The sequence below is a fragment of the Amphiprion ocellaris genome, chromosome 20 (genome assembly GCF_022539595.1).
Source record: "Amphiprion ocellaris isolate individual 3 ecotype Okinawa chromosome 20, ASM2253959v1, whole genome shotgun sequence".
Lineage (NCBI taxonomy): Eukaryota > Metazoa > Chordata > Actinopteri > Pomacentridae > Amphiprion > Amphiprion ocellaris.
In genome coordinates, this window is record NC_072785.1 from 22348275 (window position 1) to 22361870 (window position 13596).

Sequence of the window (13596 nt, forward strand, 5' to 3'; positions counted from 1 at the left end):
ACGCCTCACAGACAGGCCACAATCAACAACATTAGCGTCAGGTGTGGGGATGGTGCCTTTTAAACTCTTTAAGCAGCAGCAGGGACGTAGTACAGCAGAAGAGCTGCCTCCACTGTAGCCACACCAGACCCGTGGGGAGGTTAGCAGGACGCTATCTCCGGGAGCCGGCAGAACCCCGACCTGGCAGACTTGACGAGAGGAGGGGAGCCAAGGAGACGGCCGCCGGGCCTCAGCACAGAGGGAAGGTGCAGCATCACTGTCTGGGGCAGAGGGGAAGCTACATGGGATAGTAGAGGGGTGTGTTCACGATGCACCCCCCTTCAAGCTAAGTACCCTCTCCATTCATTTTAACAACATATTTTACCAGTAGATTTTATTCAACTTCTTTTAAGGAATTTTTATTACTTTTATCCTCACCCACTGAGTTTTCTTTTTTTAGAATAAATTGTTGAACATCAATTTGATTTTGCGTTTTTTTTTTTTTTTTTTTTTTTTTAACCCTGCTCACCCCCGATTACAAAGAACCTGCATAGTTTTTAATTGAGTCCTAGGCTCTTTTTAACCTAGGTGGCGTTGTCTGCCTTTTATGCATTTTTATCTTATTTTAAACTGAATTCTAATTGTTCAACCTCGACACAGCCACACATGACCAATTTAGATTCGGCTGATACATTTGGTCGTCCAGAATGGGGTTTGTCAATGACATTGCCTGTTTCTTTAAACGTTTTAACCACCTTCGCCGCCATGGAAAAAGCAAGTGGAATCCTCCTTGGATGACGTGCATTAAATTCAACTGCTATCTTTCGATATGTCCATCCTTCACGTCGTTTCTTCTTTCAAGAAAGCCATATTAATCTGTGGAGGCAAAAAAAATATATAGTTAATGAGATATCCTATGTGTCCAAACTTCAGGGACACCCTGTATTATTACAGTTTTTCTGTGTAAAATGGATAGCTGAGTAAACTGAAGTCATTCAGCTGCTTAGTTTTTCCTCCTCTTCTAGTCACCTGACCACTATCTGTCTTTTAGCACAGTTGCTCTTAATTCAGTCACAAACTCTCTATTATACCGTTTTCTATTACTAAATAGATGGATTCCCTCACATCTCTCTAATGTTGTTGCTACACAGCCTTTGCATTCCTAATGTTTCTCTTTTTCTCTATATCTGTTCGTGTATGTCTATTTAGATTCTCAGTCGTCCTGATCACGATGATCCTAGGCGCTTAAGTAAAAAATAAATAAATAAATAAAAAACAACTACGCTTGTCTTTCTTTGTTCGTCTTCCATCACTAATGAAGCCTCTTGGATGAGAGATGAAATGTCTTTAAAAACCTGAAAGACAAACTTGCTGCATTTTACTGAAAACACTAACTGTGCCAGTGTATTATACTGCCTTTTGTTTTTGTCACTTGAATTTCGTTAGTTTTTAAATTAGTACAAAGTGGGAAAATAAGAGAAAAAAAGAACACAAAATGTTGTAGTACCATCTCATATATTTACTATATAGCTTGCAGGTTCGTTATTCAGAGCACAATTCACAGTGATAGCATCGTACATAGGATGTGTTAATTGAAATGGTAAAGAGAAATGAATGAATGAGTTTCTTTACTTTCTTCTGGTATCCTCAGATTAGTCTGACAGGAGTCTAAGATTTACTGATTTTTTTTTTTTTTTTTTCTCGCACAGGATAATAAATGAATAACCTTCCTGTTCAGCATCATTGTTTACAGTTTCATTAGTCTGAGGGTTGGGGTATTTATTCACTTAGAACAACAATAGAACACAGTAAAATTACACTACGCTGACAAATATAAGTGCATATTCACCTGAGGAAATGTGCTGCTCTTGTGTTGTTTTGGTTTTGTATTTAAACATTTGAATATGCGATTAATCAATGTTTCTCATTTTCTCTCAAATACAGCACTGGTCAACCTCAGAGCGAAAGTGATTTTTTTCAAATTCGAAGATTTCGGTGATGATTTGAAAACCATTTTCTGCAGACAGGGGATTCTCCTGCAGCCAGTTACACATGATGGCCTTTTTCCTGCGGCTATGAAAATTTTCAATAGGCATGGGTCACTCCCTCTCACTTGAACAAGGAGATCCACAGGTACAGAGCAAGGAAAGTCTTTGGAATTTGTAGGCTCAGAATTGTTGCCTTTCAAACTCTGTAAATTGCCTCAGAGCCCTCCTGCTGTGCTTAGGAGTTTCTTCATCTTTTAATTCAGGGTGTTTTTTTGTAGCACTGAAAATTAAGCAAAATATTAGAGATGGGGAATAAGTACTTGTTTTAGATCTCCTGAACAAAATCATCTCTCTGAGATTAAACACAACTCTGCCACCATCCACTTCATTTAAGTGTCTCTTTCACAGAAAATGGCTTGCTGCTCTCGCTGAAGGCGCCAAGCTGCTAAATTACTGCAGAAATGTTGTGGAAAACTACTGTCAAAGTACCGACCAAAATGGCCACACTCGCACTGACCAAAACACCCCATCTTTGAGGCAGATTGAAGAGAGAATAATTTAGTCAACATGCCTATTCCAATCTCTTTGTATGGAAGAAAACCCTTTTGTTCTGGCACATATTTCATATGAGTAAAACAATTATTTTAAGGTGCATAAATGTACAATTTCCGCACCCTCTTACACTTAAAATACTGCCACTATCCTCCTGCTGCTTTGTACACTTAAAAGCCTGTAGCTCTCTCACTGAAAGACGCAATAGACATATATGATCTGACAGACATACAAAAGTCATACAGTTAAGAATATACAACTCTAAGTCAATATGACCAAGCACCCTCTCATCTGTGCAGGTCAATATCTCAAACACAACACATAAATGCACACAGAGGATGTCACTCACACACACAGTGATCTCAGTGCTAGTGTGCAGTACTTTAAGATGAAACACGCAGAGTGGGTTCCATAACTCAAGCATACTCAGTCAAAGATGGCAGGTTAGCATGCAAATGTTAATGGAGCCACATCATCCATGATTACAATGCCTGAGTGGTTGTATATCAACCAGGAGGCTTCTGCATAGATTCAAAGAGGGAGTCGTACATTCCCACCCTCTTAAAGTAATACTGAAAAATTTAATGGGAGGTGTTTACGTCCTTTTGTGGCACACAACATGCTGTGCACTAATGGGATGAGCTTATCATGTTGGTACGCATCTGAGAGAAACAAGCTCCTCATGTGAATGCAGTTCCAGTTCAGTGACGGACTCATAAAACACCCCCACTCATACAGCCGAGCTCTCGCTGTCGTGCTGTGAGTCCACTGAAGTTGAGTCACTGCACAACTTTCATTCTTTTCATGGTTCGGCTGAATGCTGTTGCAATACAGTGTAGTATAGTGAAATACGGGCCCACAGCTATTGTACTGTAGTCAAGGTTACATGAGTTGCAATAATATAATTGCTCAACAATGGGGGATTTAAGAGCAGTCACCTGATGAGGGCTTGTTATGACTAAAGGTGTGATCTATATTTGTCTTTGCCTTTCTTACTTGGTTTTAAATGAGTCCTTGGGAGTTGTTTTGTGAATATATTTAATTTGCTGTTCCAAGACAGAAAAAAATGCTTGTATTTTAGTGAATATTTTAACCAGAGTTACGGACTTGAGTAAGACGAGGCCACAAAATCAAGATGAATCAAAACCAGAATTGGACTTGACTGCTGTGAGATTTCATTACTGTGACCTAACTCCCTAAACGCTTGTCTTGACTTGACACTTGAAGGCAAACATGATTCACTTTTCAAAGTTTTGACTTTGTAAAAAAAATCACAGAATAAATTATTAAAATGAGAAAAGTTCTTGACACAGTTTTGAAAGTAAAACTCTCAGAGGCAACTTTATCTTTAAGTGCTTCTTTAAGCAGAGGCCAAAAAACATGTGGAGCCTTATTTTCAAACTGCCTAACAAGACTTGAGACTTGAAAAAAGTAGCTTTCAAATGTGACTGAGGACTTGATTTCACACGACTTGAGACTCGTCTTGGACTTCTATCAGATGAGTTGAGATATGACTTGTATTTTATTGTGCTGGCTTGACACTTCAAGTTGACACAGCCTTACATCACATTGGACTTGCCTCGACTGATTTCAGACTTGTGCCCTTTTTAAGCAAATCATTGATGGCCCCCCCGTCTCCAGCATGCATCTTGCAATTTTTCGGCTCAAAATACTTAAAGACGGTTATTGTCACTATGACTGAATCACTTGTGATTTTAGTCCTGTTCTAAATGGGCTGTTTCGGCATCTAAAGCTCTGAAAACCAATGAGATGCTGCTGTCCTTGCCCTCTTCTTGAAATAACCTCTCTCTGCATCTGTGATCAACAGCATATACACCCAGTGTGTGTGTGTGTGTGTGTGTGTGTGTGTGTGTGTGTGTGTGTGTGTGTGTGTGTGTGTAAAACAGTATATAGGGTGCAACTGACAGCTCTAACTACAGACCATCGCACTGCTGTATGGAGTTAGAGCTCAGGTACACTATAAGTGCTTTTCAAGGTAAGGATTCACTTAAGTACAAGTGTGCCACATTGGATAACTATATGAATTTGTCCTAAATAGTTTATTTAAAACTGATTAAGGCCAACTTGTAAGTAGATGCTTCTCATGAGAGTAGATGATTAGCATAATTAAGGCCTTCAGAGTGCTGTAATATAATTATTCTGCCCCCATTTGCAGGTTGGTGACATTCTTAAAAGTGACACCGAAGGGTAGAAAGAAGAACATTAGAAGTGTAAAACCAGCACTGGGAGGATTCGCACCACAGTGCTGCTGTTCACTCCATCCACTGAAAGATTCTCCCAGGCACAAAAGCAGCTCAATTATTATTTGACTAATTTCTCCCTGATGTTTTACTCCAGAACTTGTCACAGCTAACTTTAGTTAATGTTGTTATTTTTTGTTGTTTTCCATCTGGTTGGGACTGCAGGTACTGGGGGTTTCTGCTTACATATGATGCAAACATGCTGACTGTGATACACACTGGCATTGAGAGTCATTTCTTGATCACCTGCCAGCAAAGAACAATTAGTCTCAGTAATTAAAGCATAGAGGTAGTATTTACTGTGAGCTGCATCGATGTGTAGTAGCGAGGCAGTGCGTGTTTGAAGTATTTTGCTTTCGTTCTCTGCAGGCATGGTGGGGCATGCCGACCACTTTTTTCATTTCTCATAAAACACACTTCAGGTTTTATGGCTGCAAGAAGAGACCAACAGTCAGCAAGTTGCCGATCACAGATTTAAACATTTGCCAGAAATACACCATTCGCAATAACTGCATTCTGTAAAAACAAACAATTAGGTGCTCTCTGGCATAAATGAAAAACAATTAGCAATTTGGCAGTGACCAATAGTCTTGTGACAAAAGTTTAGATGCTTTTTGTTGGGACTGTGCTGAAATGCAGGCTGTCTTTTACACATAACACATAGGGAACTGGCATGGAAACAAATAAAAATGTAATTAGTAGAATATTCATAGTACATGGAGCTACCATTCTGTTTCCAGTGTTGGTACCATCTCTGGGCACTTGATAAATGTTGTACATATTAAAACCAGGGGTTCCATCATATTTTGAGTTCTTTCTTATAACCATGGTTGTCTGTTTCCACAGAGGTGCAGGACTTTATATAATAGTAAAAGAAGCCAACGGTGAGTAAAAATGTGCTAACAACACCTGGAGACTGTTTGGGGTCACAGCATCGTGGCCATACCTTCAAATATAAGTGAAACAAGTGTAATTTATTTCATGACAAGCAACCTTTTTCAGCATAAGACTTTGACAAGGTAAATATGGCAACTATAAATGTTTAATCAGTTTCCTGCAAAAGTAGAAGAAGTGAACAATTAAAATGCCCAGTAAATTACTGCTGCTCTTAGATCAGCAAGGACTTCACCTTTTGTAAGCAGCAGTGTGACATGTAAAGATGGAGAGAGGTGCACATGTAAAGAGCTTATCTTAATGAGGAGTTCCTCCAGTTCTGGTTGTTCTTAAATTTTATTTATTTCTTTTTACATCCTCACTGCCTTGCACTGATATTGTGAAAGCAATTTCTGATTTTCTTCTTTTAATCAATGGGAAAAAAAACAAAACAAAAAAAACAACAAGAGTTTAGATTTTGCTGGGGTATCATTTCAGTGTCGAGGTTGATATATTCAGGTAGGTCCTGTAGTCATAATTAGGTATTGTGACAACACTAGCAGGGACTACCACTGCTACTACCACTACTACTACTACTACTACTACTACTGCTACTACTACAACAATAACTACTACTACTAATAATAATAAAAACAATAAGAAGAAGAAGAAAGTCAAAAAGAGGACTATAGATTACATTTCACAAAATAAATTTTTAATACATTTTAATAAACGTATACTTATAACATTAGCTAAATGACTAAAGAGGCCAATATCATCTGATGAGGTATCATTAGATCAGAGCTAATCAAGGAAATTCCAAACTGATAGGTATTGGCAAGAACCTAAGCCCAATCATTTGTTTTTGTCCTCTGTGGCAATCAGTCAGTAATTGATTATCTGATAAATTGAGCACCCTTTTAATTAATTATGTGCTAATATTGCTGTCAAAGCTGAAGACATACAACACAGGCAACAATAGCAGCGGTTACATATGCCACTGGGATATACATTTGCAGTGGTCAGAGGTAATTAAGCCTCACCAAAGGCTTTGTCATGGTACCCTTCTGCTGGCTAAAAGCGCACAATGCTCTCTGCCATTTCCTCTGGTCTTTATACTGGTGAACAGTAAGAGGCTTTGGCTGGTTGTGCAAGTAGGTACTAAAGATAATCTACAATACTTGAAGTGTGTATCATCTAGGAAAATAGTATAGTATCTGCAGATGCTAAATATTAAATGACTCAGACAAGATAAGGGGCAAAAATTGCTTTTTGGGACATTCATAGTGACAGATGTGAATATGTAGAAACAATAAAATAAAACACAATAAAACGTGGTAAAAAGGAGATGTTACTAAATATTTTGCATGAGATATTTTTTTTACTCAATCTATCCTGCATGTTTACCATGAAACATGTCTTACTGTCTGCACAAATAAATACAACAAAGTCATGCTTGAAGTCTAATAAATCATCTGGCTCCCTAAAATCACATTTTTTGGCAAATAAATTACACCTTATGAGGACAAGGGGACTTTGTGTTTACACAGATAATTGCTTTTGAGTAGGACGACTAAAAATATCAGGCATGACTACACCATGATACTGGCAGTGACGTGTCCTTGTCCTTTTAAATCTGTCTGCTCGGCATCAATGGATGGGTCCTTGCCACCTGATTTCTGGCTTTTTAATGAAGTTTACTTTTCAGGCACTAGCAAGAGACAGCTGTTAACCCCAGGAGACACACATCTGTACAGCTCAAACACATCCGTCATGAGTGCTCATCATTCACCACATTAATTAGGACGGAGCACAGAGATGCAGCAACACCTCTCCACTCTGCTGTGTGTTCACACACTCCGTGCGACCTACCGCACAAATACCCACTTTAACACGCCACCTGGCGCGCACACACACACCCCTGACTCTACATCAGCATGCATTCGCACACTCCTCCTGCCCCCAACACAGTTTTAATGGCTCTTTAGTGAAAGACACCTGACATGCTGACAGCAGGCACATTACCAGGCACACGCATTCACCCTCACGCTGGCATCCTCCATCATAGCAGCTTTTCAGCCGCGAAAATCAACACACACTTGATATGGAGACACGGACAGATTCACCGGAAGGTAGATAAATGCAGACGTACTTCATGAGGAGGAATTCAAGCGAAGTGGCAGGCCACCCCGCATGTATTCACACAGCATGCCGTATACACACAACTCGTCAGGCACACATGCATACAAGTAGACAATTTTAACACGCTGCAACACATGCTCTCAGAGTGCATGCATCAAGCTGATCAGACACCCACCCACACGGCAGACAGGTAGAATCAGTAAAATAACATGAATGCAACTGTCACACTGCAACAATTAATGTAATCAGCGCACTCCGGAGGCATCTTCTATGTGTGTGTACATTAAAGGATCACTTGAAATCTACCTTACTCGCTGTCAAGGCTTTGTGTGTGAAAAGTAGGCCAGCAAATGACAAGCTCCATTTTTCATTGCTGCAATTTCAGAGAGCGAGTAGGAACGGATGCCCCGCTGGGACACAGAAACACACACACACAATGACACCCTCCCACATGAACGCACATTCACACCAAAACTGCCGACATGCAGGCCTTAGCCGACCCTGTTCGGTTTAAATTAAAATCACTCTCACAAGTAATTGAACCAGTGCCACACTACAAACCAGAGATGACTCCTCTCAATTTGCCACACAAATTCAAGTTTGCAATAATGTTATGATATTTTGGTGACATTTCATAACATAGCACTGAAAGATGTGTTTTCTAAATATAGCCTATAATGCAACCCGAATGCAGGAAACATAGCCAAGAAGCTGAGAGTGTGTGTCCTGCTCTAGTTAAGTCAAAGTTGAAAGAACACACACAAAAAGTCCACAAATATGCACGAGGCAATGCTCAAACAAACAAGTAAACATCAAATCCAGTGTTCTATACTGCAAAAAGAGCCACATATTAAAATTGGGTGTGTAGAAACATGGAGATAAACAAATCTCACAAATGACCCTTACCTTTTAGCTGGACTTATTCTGCCTGTAAAAAAAAAAAAGAGAGAAAAGGCAGCATTAAAGCACAACATCCACATTGAATGATCTAATCTGCAGAATGTTACCTTGAACCCCAGTCCACATACTTTTGTGTGCTTGGTTTTTACTTTATTTCTTGCAGCTCTGGTTAAGAGAAATGTCTGTAAAGCAGTGACGTGCAGTGAGGTTCATGGTTGGTGAGGCACTGACATCATCACAGTCAGATTTACGAACATGAACGCTACAGAGTAGCTTATTCACTATTTGACTGGCAGCAGTTAAAGTGTTTTGTTTAAAATTTCATATCAGCATTCTTTACATGTACAAACTGTAGCATAGAAAAAAAAGCACATTAAAAAAAGCGTTATTATCATCTTACCTTCACTTATAAATGAAGTCCATGCATCGCTCCTTCTGCAGAAAAGCATCGATAACTTGTTTGTAGAAGTCTTCCTTATCTTTCTTCAGTTTTGATAGTCTCTCTGTCTCAATGGAGATCACTGCCAGTGAAGAAAGTCGTCCTTGATCAGTCCTGTTTCGACTGCATGCTTTCAGTCTTTTCAGTGCTGAGAATGACCGCTCCACCGATGCTGTAGTAGCTGGAACAGTGAGCACCAGCTGGGGCAACTTTGTCGCCTCAGGAACAGTTTGAATGAGATCCTTCTGGGCCAAAAAGCTGAGAAGCTGTCCAGGAGATTTACATTCATCCCTCACCGTTTGTGAGCTATACAGTCCAACGAGATCCGCCTTTACTTTCACAAAGTAAACAATTTGGCATATTTTGACAGGCTCTACAGTTTCGCGTCATCAAAATGTTGTGACATTTCACTGAATTTTGCGCAGTCCATCAAACCAAGGAAAGCCAGCTCACCAAAATGATCAGACCTAGCCTTCATTTGACTCTCTCAAATCTCTCAGTTCTCCTTTACCTTAGCATTGTGGATGCTGATGTTGAGTCTTCGCTGGTCGTCCAAAGCCAGGTCTATCCTGGACATCCCGAACGTTTTTAGCGATTTGACTTTGAATGTGCGTGGTTGACCGCTCATGTTTGATGAGGCTTCTTTGCAATTGTTCAAGTCACAATATCCCATCTGAGTCCAGACATTGTCACAAGATGAGAAAAGAAGGCAGGAAAATCAGAAAAAGCGGTTTCTTGCTGGACATCCACACAGCCAGCCTTTTCGTGTGTACCACTCCGTCTTCTGTCCCGTAGTCTGAAGCAAACCTTTTAGCTCCGGCGTTGGTCTTCCCATAAAATATTATCTCCTGCTTCGACTGAAAGTCCAGTTTAGAAAATTCTTTTAGTTTAGATATGTAATCCTCCATTTTGAAAATAAGGCCAAGCAATAGGAAAAAATAACTGGATGGCTGCACTTGACTTGCTAACTGTTTACTGTAGCTTGCTGTCACTAATTGTATTATGTGGCCGATGAGTCGTAAGAAGAATCCCTGGGATCACCTCCTACCATGAGGCAGGAGAACTGCGTGCCTCACCTAGTGCCTCTTCGCAGCCGTTTTATGATTGCTCAGCACAAGAAACACGTTACGCACATACAGTTGGTGACAAAAAACACAGTACGTTATGTACATCAGCTAAACTATGGAAATTTAGTTCATACGGTGAACATGTTTGAAGATTTTAATAGCGACATACAGAGACACAGCAATATGGTCTCACTGCATAGCATGCCAGCACAGTTAGCAAAGTCATTGTGCAATTCCTGGTGAGGCTCAGCTGGCTGCTGTCTTACCGCTCATCTCTTCTTAGTATTTGAATGGCAAATGTGAAAATTCAGCGATTTTGAAAAAAAAAAATCAAAAAATGGTGAAGTTAAATGGAAAATAACTTTATAGTACAAATCACTAAATAAATACAACCATTTATTTTTTCATTTTACATTTTTTTCTTTCTGACTGCTTCGGGAAGTGGTTCAGATGTTGCCGCAAAGTTTGACAGCAAAACAAACCCCTCAGGCTCTGTTTAAAATGTGGGTTTTTGATAGAGAGTTACGGTCAGTTGCGAGTTTGGATAGTTTGGATACTAGAGTTTGGATAGTCTTTCGATAGCGTTTATATAATTTGGAGGGTTTAGATAGAGAGATAGTTTGGAAATTTAGGAGAGTGAGAAGAGAAGGATTGGTGATAGGATGGAGCCAGCCAGGAAGAGGAGGATTTCTTTTCTGTGGGAACACTTTGATTTGGTAACTCCCAATAAGTTAAAAGCTAAATCTAACATTATAACTATATTGCAGACACATTAGATTTGCTTATCAAGAACTATATTTTGTTACTGCTTCTTCTTTTATTCAAAGGTGAGGTGTTTAGTGCATGTGCCATACAAAGGGATCGTTTAAAACCAAAAACTGTTGAGAAACTGTTACTTCTAAATGAAAGGAATAAAATCTCCCCTTTCCTGTGCATCATTGTCCAAGTTACACAGCATATTCAGTGCCATCTTCCTAGTCCCACAAGCACTTTCACTGTCCTCTGCCTGCTTAAGGCCATGCTATTTTCTTAAAGTGACAGAAAAACATTATTACACAACCTGCCACATCATATGATACTACCATTTGGGGAAAGTTTACACACACAGAATACATGAAAATGATAATTTATGTGCAGAAATTATTTGGTCATACATTTTTTTGTAATTCATAGTCATTCCCAACAGCCATAACAGACACAAAAATTCAACGCATCACACATTATGTTGTTCAGATACAGCTGCCTGTGATTATACACCTGGCCAGTAGGTGGCTTCGTGTGCTCATGAAGCTTCAAGAAATGAACCCTTTCTTGAACAAATTGGCTCAAGTGGTTCGATGCCTCATGAGACTTCATCTCACCATCACTACCTCCATCCTTGGCTTTAAATACAGGAAACCCCTCCTACAATACTAAACTATGCTTAGCCCATAATTAGTTTAGGCATTCAACTTGTGTTTTTATATGAAAGCAATATAAATTATTTCTGACTGGTTTTAATCATCCTGCGCTAGAAATATTAACAGCACACATTGTTTTAAGATCCTAAAAAGAAGACTCCCTGAAAACAATGAAAATAAAACCGATGATGGTGAGCAGGAGGACGGAGAACCGACTGCGGGAGCAATTAATGAGGAGTTCCATAGGAGGCTAGCGTGGCTAACGCTAGCTCGGCGGCTAGCATCCTTTGGATTGGAATGTTTCACCGCACTCTGTTTTATGGACCAAACAGCGTTGCAACACGTTGTTGCTTCAGACTGAACACGGACAGTGAGTAGACTTGTATGTGTGTGTGTGTGTGTGTGTGTGTGTACGTGTACGTGTGTGCGCGATCATGGAGCACAGATCGAGTTGTGTTGTTTGGTGCGGGTGCTGCATCAGGTTCACAGTTTGATGAAATGACAGCTGCAAAGTTATTATCTCCACAGTTTCAGTTTGGTCTGGTGGTGCAGAGGTAGTCGAAACATGAGAACTAGGTTGATGAACTGAACAGCTTAACTTCTTTTTTTCCAAAACTTTCCATCTGAAAAACATCCCCAAATGTATTTAGTAGCAACTCCACAACTGTAACGTCAAAAATGAACAAACTTTGGAGCTATGAACAGGAGACGTTGCAAGACAGCGTCTTGAGTTTTTGGAAAAGCGCTTTATAAATAAAATTTATTATTATTAAGACAGTCCAGCTGTCTCTGTTACGAGCATGACATCTGAAAAACTCGAGCAAAAATTGACATTTGGATTTCTGGCTAATCATTAAAGCTGTAAATTTAATTAGATGTGCTTCAGTTCTCCGCAACTGCCGTACTTAGAATATTCTCCAAAAGTTTTCAAAAGCCTGAATGGGAGCCTAAATCAAATCTTTAAAAAAAAGATTTTCTTTGCCTCCAGATAGAGCTTTCTCACAGTGATTGTGAATTTGACATTTACGTCATTGTCATATGATGTGGACATTCAACCAACACATCATCCAGTCTCATTTCAGCGATTAGTGCGTGCAGTAAAACAGACAAAAACAGATTGCCTGTCAAATGTGTTTTCACTCACTAGAGCAACACCTTCCCCCGGCCTCTTATCCAATGTCCAAATATCAAAACAGTGTTAATTGTACTGATATTTAATACTTGAGATCCAAATTGTTAAATGGCCCCTACTCTAACTAGTGTCTATTTTAGGACAGTTATCGTCCGCTGTCACCCAAAGGCGTTCTGTCAGACTGTGACTAAACACAAAGTGGAAACAGCACTGCCCTTTAGCCAGAAGTATAATAAGCCAAGTTTCCTTTTTTCTTTTTTTTAACTTTAAAAAAAAAAAAAAAAACTAGTTTGCTGTTTCAAACAAAGTACTATTTAGTGACTGAACTGTAGTTCATTGTTTCCTATCAATATGCAAATGAGAGTTTAAAAGTTGTGGTGTTGGTGTGTGTTATGAGTTTGTGTTGGTGAGACTGATGACAGTGTAACAAAACAGAAATGTGATCAAATCTCCTTTTTTTTCGTCTTTTTGTCATTATTTGGAGGCAGTGGTGTATTACAGTTTATTTTCAGTACATGTGGAAATAGAATCAGAAAAGTAATTAACTCTGCAATCGTACAAAAACCCAGATGATAACAGCGGCAGAAATACAAATACATACTCAAGAGACCTCACAGTATATACACAGCTGTCAAAATTATAGTTTCAACACCTGCAGTAGCAACTGTTTGTGTGATAAAACAGTAAATTGTCTTTCACGCTTATTTGATCTGGCCAGCCGAGCATTTAGCTTGTTCACCCATAGAGCACGTACCACAAGAGTCCAATTAGGACTACATTCTCACCTGTGGCGTAGCAGCATTTGGAGAAGTTGGGCGAGAGCATTTAAACCTCAAGACAACCCCCCACCTAGCTCCACTACC

General features: G+C 39.6%; 1 pseudogene; it reads right to left on the reverse strand.

Annotated features, from left to right (window-relative positions):
* Positions 1-9711, reverse strand: part of LOC111564077 (N-acetyltransferase 9-like protein) — a 53119-nt pseudogene extending 43408 nt beyond the window's left edge.
* Between the last annotated feature and the right edge of the window lie 3885 nt (positions 9712-13596).